We start from the raw sequence: 12,311 nt of genomic DNA on the forward strand, positions 1-12,311 counted from the left end.
TTTTTGCCATCCGCGTTTGTGAGTTGTTCTCACTAAACTGTATAGATAGTATGCAGATGACGTCACTCAGGCCTTTGTTATTGTTTTTGCCATCCGCGTTTGTGAGTTGTTCTCACTAACTGTATTAACCAGACTATAAAAGTTCATGGTTACACAGAGTTTGTGTTTGGTCCGTTATACTTCCGGATGGCATGTTGTGAACTCCTTGGCCAAGCGCATTCTATCTATTGACCAGACTATAAAAGTTCATGGTTACACAGAGTTTGTGTGTTGGTCCGTTATACTTCCGGATGGCAATGTTGTGAACTCCTTGGCCAAGCGCATTCTATCTATAGCCTACCACTAGAACTCTCTAGGACTTATAGTTTGACGTCATTTATAAGGTTTGTGCAACGTCTAGTGAGTTGTCGTTATTAGAGCTCAAGGAAACAAGTGATTCCATTGGTTGAACTATTGAATACAGCTAACGATTTGTTATCTTTCGCGGCCAAAGACTGACATTTTTTAGTCAATGTCAGGCTATAAGTTAACGAAGGCTACGCTTCAACTGAATGAATCATGATGACGTCACCCATGTCTTTCTTATTGTTTATTGGACAACCAGTTGGGTGGTTAGTTCTCACCAAAGGACGTTCAGTCTGTCCGGAGGTCTTTCTTTTCGTGGACGTTGGAAATAAAAGTCTGACTGAATTTGAAAGGGTGGCCACACACACACACACACACACACACACACACACACACACACACACACACAAAATGACTTTAAAAGGACAGTAACACTATGTCGACCATCGCCTCAAAAGAGGAAGAATTTCAAGTTCAAGTTCAAGGTCTTTATCTGCAAAAGGCGGATTGCCCATCACTGCAGATTTTATACAATTATGTGGTGACGTTCTTGTGTTGTTGAAAGATAAATATGTTTAATAGTTGACCAACATTGAAGAAGAAGAAGAAGAAGAAGAAGAAGAAGAAGAAGAAGAAGAAGAAGAAGAAGAAGAAGAAGAAGAAGAAGAAGAAGAAGAAGAAGAAGAAGGAAGAAAGAGAAGAAAGAAGGAGAAAGAGAAGAGAGAGAAGAAGAAGAAGAAGAAGAAGAGGAAGGAGAGAAGAAGAGAGGAGGAGGAGGAGGAAGAAGAAGAAGAAGAAGAAGAAGAAGAAGAAGAAGAAGAAGAAGAAGAAGGGTGTAGGTACGAACGCGTCCCCCTAATCTCTGAGGGACCCCACGCATGTCTCGGTAATCGGTTACTTCCTGAATCGTCCAACAGAATTAAATGCTGACCACTTCAACAACTTGTGCATTCCCATGTATTGAAGTGGATTACTTAACTATGTAGTTAACTGCCATAGTCTGGAAAAAAAATATGCATTTCAAAATTTGGCCAGAAAACTAAACTCGTCCTTCAAATATCGATCGATTTAAAATGACCCTCAACTTTGCAAAACCCCTCAAACCTGGGACTTGATTTGAAGACTTCGCGAGTCTCAGGTTTGAGAGTTTTTGCCAAGGTGAGGGTCATTTAAATTGATCGATATTTAATTTGAAGGACCGAGTTTTCTGGCCAAATTTTTTAATGCATATTTTTTCGAGAGCGCGGCAATTTTAACTGGTTTAACCCTCTCCTTACCGCCAACTATAGGAAAATCGTCATATTCGTTGCGATACAACGAACTTTATTCTTATTCAAATTTCTTTTGTACATCATAGACTTTAAATAAAATGAACAGTGTGTTATAGAGCATGTTTTGCTAAATAAATTATGTATCGCAAAATATTTACTGTTATTATGTCTGAGTGATAAAAAATATATTTTTGTGTTAGTTGGGTGTGAAGTTTTGGGGAAAATCCTGAAAATGGCTGGTAAGGAGAGGGTTAAAAGGATTTTGCTTTGTTTTTATGAGGACACTTATGCAAACACTTTCAATTCATTTTAGCGCCAGTCGATGGGAAGATAAAATAAAAGGAAAAGATTGAAAAACTTCAGTTTCAAGTAGATCGCCAGAGCACTGTTTGTTTGTGGTTGTTTTTAACCCTTCTCCTTACCAACTATAGGAAAATCGTCACATTCGTTACGATACAACCAACGTTTTTCTTATTCAAATTTCTCTTGAACGTCAATGAAAATGAACAGTGTGTTGTATAAAGCATATTTTGGTAAAGAAAGTATTTATCGCACGAACTCACTGCTATTGTGTTTGAGTGATAAAAAATCTATTCTTGTGTTTGTTGGGTGTGAAGTTTTGGGGGAAATTCTGAAAATGGCTGGTAAGGAGAGAGTTAAGGGCCTTGTCGTGTTAACCACACATTTATTTATAGGTCATTTTAGCGTCGGTAGAAAGGGAGACAATGGGATAGTCACACGAGAAAAAGTAAGGCAAAGGGAAATTAATTGTTTGTTTTATTGGGTTTTTAAGAGTTTCACGACTCTTGCAAACACAATTAGGTCATATCAGCGCCAGTAAAAGGGAAGAAAATGGGATAGTAAAAGGTTCTAGAATTAAAATTAAAGCACCAATGAAAGAGAAATACAAAGGGGAATTGGTTTAAATAGGGAATATATGTAGATTCCAAGAGCACACTGTAAGTGTACTTAGTTTATGATCACCTACATGCCTTATCCTGACACTACACAAGCACATGGCCCCACATATTGTTTGTTTTTAAGGATTTTAATGCGCTTGCAACACATTAAGGTCATATAGGGAATGAGATTAGTGGAAGAGTAGCGTCCCTTGATTGGACGTCACCGGCGGAAAAGTTATTAGAGAGAGAACGTCATGTTGGTTGTGCGTATGCGTCTCTAGTCCTCGATTCCGGAGACACTTCACCGAAAGCGAGGACGAGGGAGACGCATGCGCAAAACCATGTTCACGTTCTCTCTGTAAGGTGATGTCCAATCAAGGGACGCTACTCTTCCACTAATCTCATTACCTATCAGCGCCAGTAAAAATGAAGAGAATGAGCCAGTAAATTAAATGGTTCAATAAGTTAAATTAACGGCCTAAAATTAAAGCACCAAAGAAAGAGTAAGACAAAGGAGAATTGGTTTAAATTAAATAGGTTGTCTTTGTTTTTAAGGGTTTTACGGCGCTTGCAACACATTTAGGTCATATCAGCGCCAGTAAAAAGGAAGAAAGTGGGATAGTAAAAAGTTCTAGAATTACAATTAAAAAGCACCCAAGAGAAAGTAAGACTAAGGGGAACTGGGAACAAATAGGGATCAGATGTAGATTCCAAGGGCATACCACAAATGTACTTAGTTTGAGATCACCTATAAGTCTCATCCGGATACAAGCACAAAATCCAACAAAAAGGAATACACTCAAATGCTTACATTATACATTCAAAATAACTAATATAATATTACATAACAGAGAGATGATTTACAAGGAAAAAAATATAATCTCCTAATATAATAACTATGCATTTGACAGTTTCCCTCCTAGCCAGGACTCCGACCAGGGCCAGGAAAAAAACAAGTAGTCTCATTCCAAGACAAAGACAGAAAGCAATTGGAAAACAGATAACGGGGGATAGAAGACACAGCAAGTACCTCCCTGCCCACTATGGGAGGTCAGGAACCCCAACAGGTAGAAGTAGAAGATACAGTAAGTACCTCCCTGCCCACTTTGGGAGGTCAGGAACCCCACCCAGTAGAAGTAGAAGATATAGTAAGTACCTCCCTACCCACTATAGGAGGTCAGGAACCCCAACAGGTAGAAGTAGAAGATATAGTAAGTACCTCCCTGCCCACTATGGGAGGTCAGGAACCCCACCCAGTAGAAGTAGAAGATACAGTCAGTACCTCCCTGCCCACTATGGGAGGTCAGGAACCCCACCCAGTAGAAGTAGAAGATATAGTAAGTACCTCCCTGCCCACTATGGGAGGTCAGGAACCCCACCCAGTAGAAGTAGAAGATATAGTAAGTACCTCCCTACCCACTATGGAGTCAGGAACCACACCCAGTAGAAGTAGAAGATATAGTAAGTACCTCCCTACCCACTATGGGAGGTCAGGAACCCACACAGTAGAAGTAGAAGATACAGTAAGTACCTCCCCGCCCACTATGGGAGGTCAGGAACCCCACCCAGTAGAAGTAGAAGATACAGTCAGTACCTCCCTGCCCACTATGGGAGGTCAGGAACCCCACCCAGTAGAAGTAGAAGATACAGTAAGTACCTTCCTGCCCACTATGGGAGGTCAGGAACCCCACCCAGTAGAAGTAGAAGATATAGTAAGTACCTCCCTACCCACTATGGGAGGTCAGGAACCACACCCAGTAGAAGTAGAAGATATAGTAAGTACCTCCCTACCCACTATGGGAGGTCAGGAACCACACCCAGTAGAAGTAGAAGATATAGTAAGTACCTCCCTGCCCACTATGGGAGGTCAGGAACCCCACCCAGTAGAAGTAGAAGATACAGTCAGTACCTCCCTGCCCACTATGGGAGGTCAGGAACCCCACCCAGTAGAAGTAGAAGATACAGTAAGTACCTCCCCGCCCACTATGGGAGGTCAGGAACCCCACCCAGTAGAAGTAGAAGATACAGTAAGTACCTCCCTGCCCACAAATCCAACTAAGATAACAGAATTGAAAGAGAGAGAGAGAGAATAAAAGCTTTATTTGTAATAATACATAATAATAATGTAACAGATTTCATAATAATAATAATACAATTTCATATAAATCGACACGTGTGCATATTTTCAGGTCTGATAACCCAATTCATTATAGGCTCATTGTTGTAATAGAAATCTGAAAAAAAAAAAATTTAAAAATTAAATGACGCAAAATATTGTCCATTACAACAATGTTAAAACTAGGCCCATAATTGCCTTCGGATGTCAGACCTGCATATACATATGTACATCTCGATATAAATCATTCATTAAATTAAAAGTATTTTGATTTCAAACTCGTTCTATTCTTATCACTCTACAAATTTGAAAAGAAGGAAGAAAAAAAGTAAAAAAAATAAAAAAGAAAAAGAAAAGTCATGTTGCCCCTTTTTCCCAAAGCGGTAAAAATTCGGCGAGATTAATTGATTTAGAGTAAACATAATTCATTATGCCTTTCTATAAAAAAACATAATTAATTATGCCTTTCCTAAAGTTCAACGTTCAAGGACATAAATATCACACGACAAGCCGAGTTTAGACTTAGACCCAACTCAAAGGCGAGCACGTTTACAAATCCATTGTGACGTGTCACTTCCGGTACGCACTGGGGGTTGTTTTACGTCTGTTTTGGTTTTAAGGGTCTTACATACATTAAGGTCATATCAGCGCCAGTAAAATGGAGGAAAATGGGATAGTAAAAAGTTCTAGAATTACAATTAAAACATCCAAGAATAAGAGAAAATTGGTTCAAATAAAGAACAGATTATGATTCCAAGAGCACAATATCAGTGCACTTAGTTTGAGATCACCTAAAAGTCTCACCCATACACCAGCACAAGTCTCCACTAAAAGGAATACACTCAAATGTTAACAAATCCTGTTAATAATTTCTGAAAAATACATAACCGAGAGATTATTTACAAGGGACAAAATAAGTTTGTTTGTTTTGTTATTATTTTTAAGGGTTTTACGGCGCTAGCAACACATTAAGGTCATATCAGCGCCAGTAAAAAGAAAGAAAATGTGATAGTAAAAAGTTATAGAATTAAAATAAAGCATTCAAGAATAAGGCAGACAAAGGAGAATTAATTGGTTCAAATAGGGAACAGATGTAGATTCCAAGAGCACACTTCAATCTTAGTTTAAGATCACCTAAAGTCTCATCAGACACAAGCACAGGTCCCTACGAAGAGGAACCACTCAGATGTTTACAAATATATAATACATAACAAAACATAATATAGTGCATAACAGAGCGATGATTTACAAGGAAAAAAATATCATCTCCCAAAACTAACTATACATTTGAGTATTTCCCTCCCAGCCAGGGTATCCGGACAGGGCCAGGACAAAACTAAGTAATCTCATTCCTATAGATCATAGACAGACAGAAAGCAAGTTGGAAAACAGACATAGGGGGATAGAAGACACAACAAGTACCTCCCTGCCCACTATGGGAGGTCAGGAACCCCACCCAGGGACAAAATATCACCTCCCAAACCTTTACATTAGACTGTCTCCCTCTCAGCCAAGGTATCCGGCCAGGGCCAGGACAAAACAAAGTAATCTCGTTCCAAGACAAAGACATGTGTTAGTTGGGTATGAAATTGTGGGGAAAATCCTGAAAATGGCCGGTAAGGAGAGAGAGTTAAACAATCATAGTTGGTAACAAAAAGAAAAAAAAACAAAATACACAACAATAAAGAGAAAGAAAAAGAGAACTATAAATAAGTTTCCAAGACGTGACCTTGATAATGACGTCATTAAGTATGACCTTGATAATGACGTCATTAAATATTAAGTAATACTGCCCATTAGAGGTGGCAAAGGCGTACAGAATTTGTGTTACAGTACAGTTTGGGGGGGGGGGGGGGGGGGGGGGCGGCAAGGGTGCATTTTTATTACATAAATAAACAGTGTTCTGATCTACTTATTTTTGCTTTTGTATTTTCAGTCATAATCTTATAGATAGTAGATAGTATGCGCTTGGCGAAGAAGCTCATAACATTGCCATCTGGAAATATAAATGACCAAAACACAAAACTGTGTGTCTCCATGAAAGTTTATAGTCGGGTTAATAAAGTTCAGTGAGCATTACTCATAAACGCGGATGGCAAAAAAAAAAACAATAACAAAGACCTGAGTGACGTCAACTAAGAACTATCTATAGAAAGAGCGAAGTTAACGTCACTCAGGTCTTTGTTTTTGTTTTTGGTTGCCATCCAGGTTGTGAGTTTCTTCTTAGCAAAGCGAACACTATCTATTGATGCAGTGCGCTTGGCTGAGAAACGCACAACATTGCCATCCGGAAATATAAATAAATGACCAACACACAAAACTACTATGTTTGAACGTTTATGGTCCTGTTAATACAGTTGAGTGAGAATGACTCATTCATAAACGCGGATGGCAAATAACAACAACAAAGACCAAGAGTGCCGTCATCTTCATCCTATCTATAGACAGAACGAAATTGACGTCACTCACTTCTTTGTTGCTGTTTATAGCCAGCCAATGTTATGAGTAATTCTCTCGAAATTGTGTCAATCAGATCATATAAACCTCTAACCTCTCCATGACAGTTTTGTGTGTTCGTTACGTCATATCCGGCTGGCATATGCTATGAGCTGATTGGATAAACGCAATGGATGAATATTAGTCATCGGACAAACCACTAATGAAAAAAAAAACAACATTGTTTGTTTGTTTTTGTTTGTTTGTGTTTGTTTTTAAGGGTTTTACGGCGCTTGCAACACATTTAGGTTATATCAGCGCCAGTAAAAAGGAAGAAAATGGGGTAGTAAAAAGTTCTAGAATTACAATTAAAGCACCCAAGAAAAAGTAAGACAAAGGGGAACTAGGAAGAAATAGGGATCAGATGTAGATTCCAAGAGCATACCACCAATGTACTTAGTTTGAGATCACCTATAAAGTCTCATCCGGACATAAGCACATAATCCAACGAAGAGGAATACACTCAAATGCTTACATTATACATTAAAAATAACATATAATCATACATAACAGAGAGATGATTTACAAGGAAAAAAAATATCATCTCCCAAAACAATAACTTTGCATTTGACTGTTTCCCTCCCAGCCAGGACCCCAATCAGGGCCAGGACAAAACCAAGTAACCTCATTCCAAGACAAAGACAGAAAGCATGTTGGAAAACAGATATCAGGGGATAGAAGACACAGTATGTACCTCCCTGCCCGCTATGGGAGGTCAGGAACCCCACCCAGAAAAAAAAACAACAAAAAAACAAACAAACAAACAAACCAAAGGCGCCGATTAATATAATTCTTTAAAGATCCCAAATTGAAAGGTAAATAATCCCGTACTTAAGAGTGAGTCCGTGTATTTTTCCATGAAGCGACAGAGACAACAAGCCTTTTGTTGTTTGCCCCTCGGGGCGGATCATATGCATAACAATCAAACATCTAATAATGACATACCTAAGAGAGAAGATTTACAATGAAAATGAAATCACTTCTCAAACCAAACAAACAAGCAAAAATAATGTGTTTATATATATATATAATATATATATAATATATATATTTATATATATATATATATATATATATATATAATATATAAATATATATATATATATATATATATATAATTAATCAGTGATTAAAAAAAAAAATATAATTTTATTGGTTTGTCTTTCAGAAAAGAGACTACAGGCAGGGTGTCCCGATAAAAGCCAATCCAATCAATAGTCCCATTCCTGTAAAGGAAGAAATAGACACAGACAGACACTCTTGCCTAACAATAATAAATGAGGAAAGCTAAGCTTTGTTTTTTTTTGTTTTTTTTAAGGGTTTTACGGCGCTTGCAACACATTTAGATTATATCAGCGCCAGTAAAAAGGAAGAAAATGGGAGTTCTAGAATTACAAATAAAGCACCCAAGAAAAAGTAGGACAAAGGGGAACTGGGAACAAATAGGGATCAGATGTAGATTCCAAGAGCACACTATCAAAGTACTTAGTTTGAGACCACCTATAAGTCTCATCCGGACACACGCACAACATCAAACAAAGAGGAATACCCTCAAATGCTTACATTATACATTCAAAATAACAAATATAATAATATATAACAGAGAGATGATTTACAAGGAAAAAAATATCATCTCCCAAAACTATATGCATTTGACTGTTTCCCTCCCAGCCAGGACTCCGGCCAGGGCCAGGACAAAACCAAGTAATCTCATTCCAAGACAAAGACAGAAAACAGGTACAGGGGAATAGAAGACACAGCAAGTACCTCCCTGCCCACTATGGGAGGTAGGAACCCCACCCAGGACATCTTTGTAGAAATTATTGACTTCAAAACGAATGAAAAAAAAAGGGTAGAAAATTACATATAATGTAATAAAACATCGAATTTGAAAGGCAAATAATTCATAAATCATTCGTACCATAATGTATCAATAACAATTGTAGTAGTAGTAGTTGTAGAAATAATAATAGTAAAAATAATAACAACAATAACAATAAGAATAATGAAAGCAAATGTAATCGTGACAAACAAACAGCAACATTAATATAAACATAACATATTTCAGGACATCTCAGAATAATATATTAAGAATTTGTCTTCTAAAAGTATGGCCATATGTTTGTAACAAGAACAGTGTAAATTTTTAACAATTCTGAATTACATAAACGATAGAAAATACATGTAACTAAAAGAAGGAGGGGGGGAGGACTAAGAACAAATAAATAAATAAACAAACAAAAAAATTCAAAATAATATCATTCTTAATAATAAAAAAAAGAAAGAAACGAAACAAAACGGACATTGATCAATGATAACGTTCTCCTCATACAGATGGGTCTTTCATCATCCCATAAATGATGATAATATCAATAATAATAATAATAATAATAATATAATGATAATGATAATAATAATAAATAATAATAATAATAATAATAATAATAATGATAATATCAATAATAATAATAATAATAATAATAATAATAATAATAATAATAATAATAATAATAATAATGATAATCATAACATTAAACAGAGACAAAAAGTTATAAAAGAGCATTAAAAGCTGAAGCACGTTTGATTACAAACCCTTTCCCCACATAATTATTTCTTTTTAAAAATTGGGAAAATTATGACCAAAAAAATTAGAAATAAACACACAATTGTGAAATGTGACAAAAATAAATATATAAATCAAAAGTAAACCAAAGCAAAGAAAACATTGATCTTATTCTAACCAGTTCATTGTCGTAATCTGGAAAAACTCGTACTTAAAAATTTAGCCAGAAAACTCGTCCTCCAAATATCGATCGATTGAAATATCCCTCATCTTGGCAACAACAACAAAAAATTTCAAATCAAAACTGGAGCTTCAAAAAGTCTTCCATCAAAGTCCCAGGTTTGAGAGTGGGTTTTTGTTTTGTTTTTTTCTTCCAAGATGAGGGTCATTTAAATCGATCGATTGATTGCGATTGGGGGACGAGTTTTCTGGCCAAATTTTGACATACGGCATATTTCCAGAGTACAGCAGTGAACGGGTCAAAGGTCGAATTTTATAAAAAATGATTCAGTTACCATTTAGCTGAGTGATTGTCAATGTACAAATATCTACATAATAAAAAGAAGTTAAATTTAACTTTTACACAGCGAGACTAAATCATAAATTTCTTTCAATATTTTTCATTATCTCTCCGATTATTTATATCTTGCAGATCTGGCCGTTCTTCCCAAGAGAGCAGTAACAGCGATACGTGCCATGACTTCGATAAAGCCCGAGTGGCAGGGTTGGAAACGAAGACAAACCCTGCACCAACCAGACATGGCGTCGTCTCTTGGACGCCGACTGACATAAAACACACACTATGAAAACTGTTTGTTTTTGTTTTTAAGGGTTTGCAACACATCAAGGTCATATCAGCGCCAGTAAAAAGTTCTAGAATTACAATTAAAGCACCCAAGAAAAGGGAAGACAAAGGCGAATTGGTTCAAATAGGAAACAGATGTAGATTCCAAGAGCACACTATCAATGTACTTAGTTTGAGATCACCTAAAACTCTCATCCAGAACAATCACAGGTCCCTTCTAAGAGGAATGCACTCATCTCCCAAAACTAACTATACATTTGACTGTTTCCCAAGGCAAAGACAGAAAGCAAGTTGGAAAACGCCGACCGACTTAACACTATAAAAACTGAATTTTGAAGTACGGTATATAAAAATGTTACTTTTTATAAATTAGCATTTCAATATAAGGTCTGTAGTAAAGATAGCAGTAAATATACACCTTAAACAAAGAGAGTGCAGAATAAAAAAAAAAAAAAAAAAATTCCCTTTATTCATCCCATACGGGAAATTTGGCTCTAGGGTCTATTCCAAGGGAAGACTGGAATAACCCAGGCGTCAGCCGCTGTGCAGCACTGCAAATTGAGCTAGGGCGATGGGGTGACTTGCTCAAGGTCTCACATCACAGCGCAGCGGCAGGTGATCGAACTCGGTACCTTTCGGGTACGGAGCAAAGACCGCAACGCTGAGCCACGCTGCCTGCCCATGATAGATAAAGGGAATACGATAACTGTGCAGAAGAAACATCAAACAAACTAAACAAAGTCAATTTCAAAGGCCCCAGCCATCCTCAAAACGTACCCGCAGTACGTCACAAATTTTTGCCGTTCCGCAAAACATCTGGCAGCCCTGGATACCGACCTCTTGTAACTGGACGGTGAGGTTTAAGGATAAAGGTTAAAGCTGAAGATTTATAAATAAACCAAGCCAATCAGAAAAGGATTAAAGCCGCATGCAGTGTACCAACTTGCAGGTCTGATAGCCTAATTTGTTATGGGATCATCTGTATAATAATGGAAATGCTCAAAAACAATGCAAAAATTTTGCCCATTACAACAATGCTAAATCCAGCCCATAAATGTGTTTGATTATCAGTCAGACCCGCAAATATCAGCTTGCCCGTTAAAGCTTTTTTTTTTTTTTTTTTTAATAATCAACAAATCATTTGCTTACAAAATAAAAGGCAATGATGTAGATTTAAATAATGACCTATAACCCTTCCTTGTTGAGAAACAGTATTGAACAAAAAAAACAAATAACATTTTTGAAAAAGAACAAAATACTAAACAGAGAACGCTTCGGGTTCAAAACCCTTTTTCAGCCAAGAATGAAAACAAAAACGAAAACACAAATACATCATTCAAAATTCGAAGAGATGACAAGAGAAATACAGTTCTGGACAGCCCAGTGGCCTTGCTTGTTTGTCTGTTATTTGTTTTAAAGGGTTCTACAGAACTTTCGACACGTTAATGTCATACATGGGTGAAAGTTACTCAATGATATTAATCCTGCAAAGGCAGGTGCTCAGAAAAAAAAATCCTGCAACTACCAATAAGAGGAAAAAACAGAAGTGCGGTTAATTATATTATTATACAGTTGCCGGTTTTTTTCATTTTCGAATTCCGGCCAGACAAAAAAAAAATGGCGAGACCTCTTTTTCAAAAATAAAAATCCGGCCATGCCGGATTTTTCCGGCGAACTTTCACCCATGATGTCATATCACATCTTCGGGAAATATCAAAGCTTAATTTCACGTCTAAATATTTTTACAGCTAGTCAGGTTGAAAAAGTATGAAATTTAAGAAAAGTTGCTGGATACTTTTTCCAAACATCTGAC

This window comes from Berghia stephanieae, chromosome 15 (assembly GCF_034508935.2).
Source record: "Berghia stephanieae isolate SIO BIC M18660-M18661 chromosome 15, UCSD_Bste_1.3, whole genome shotgun sequence".
In the NCBI taxonomy this organism is placed as follows: Eukaryota; Metazoa; Mollusca; class Gastropoda; order Nudibranchia; family Aeolidiidae; genus Berghia; species Berghia stephanieae.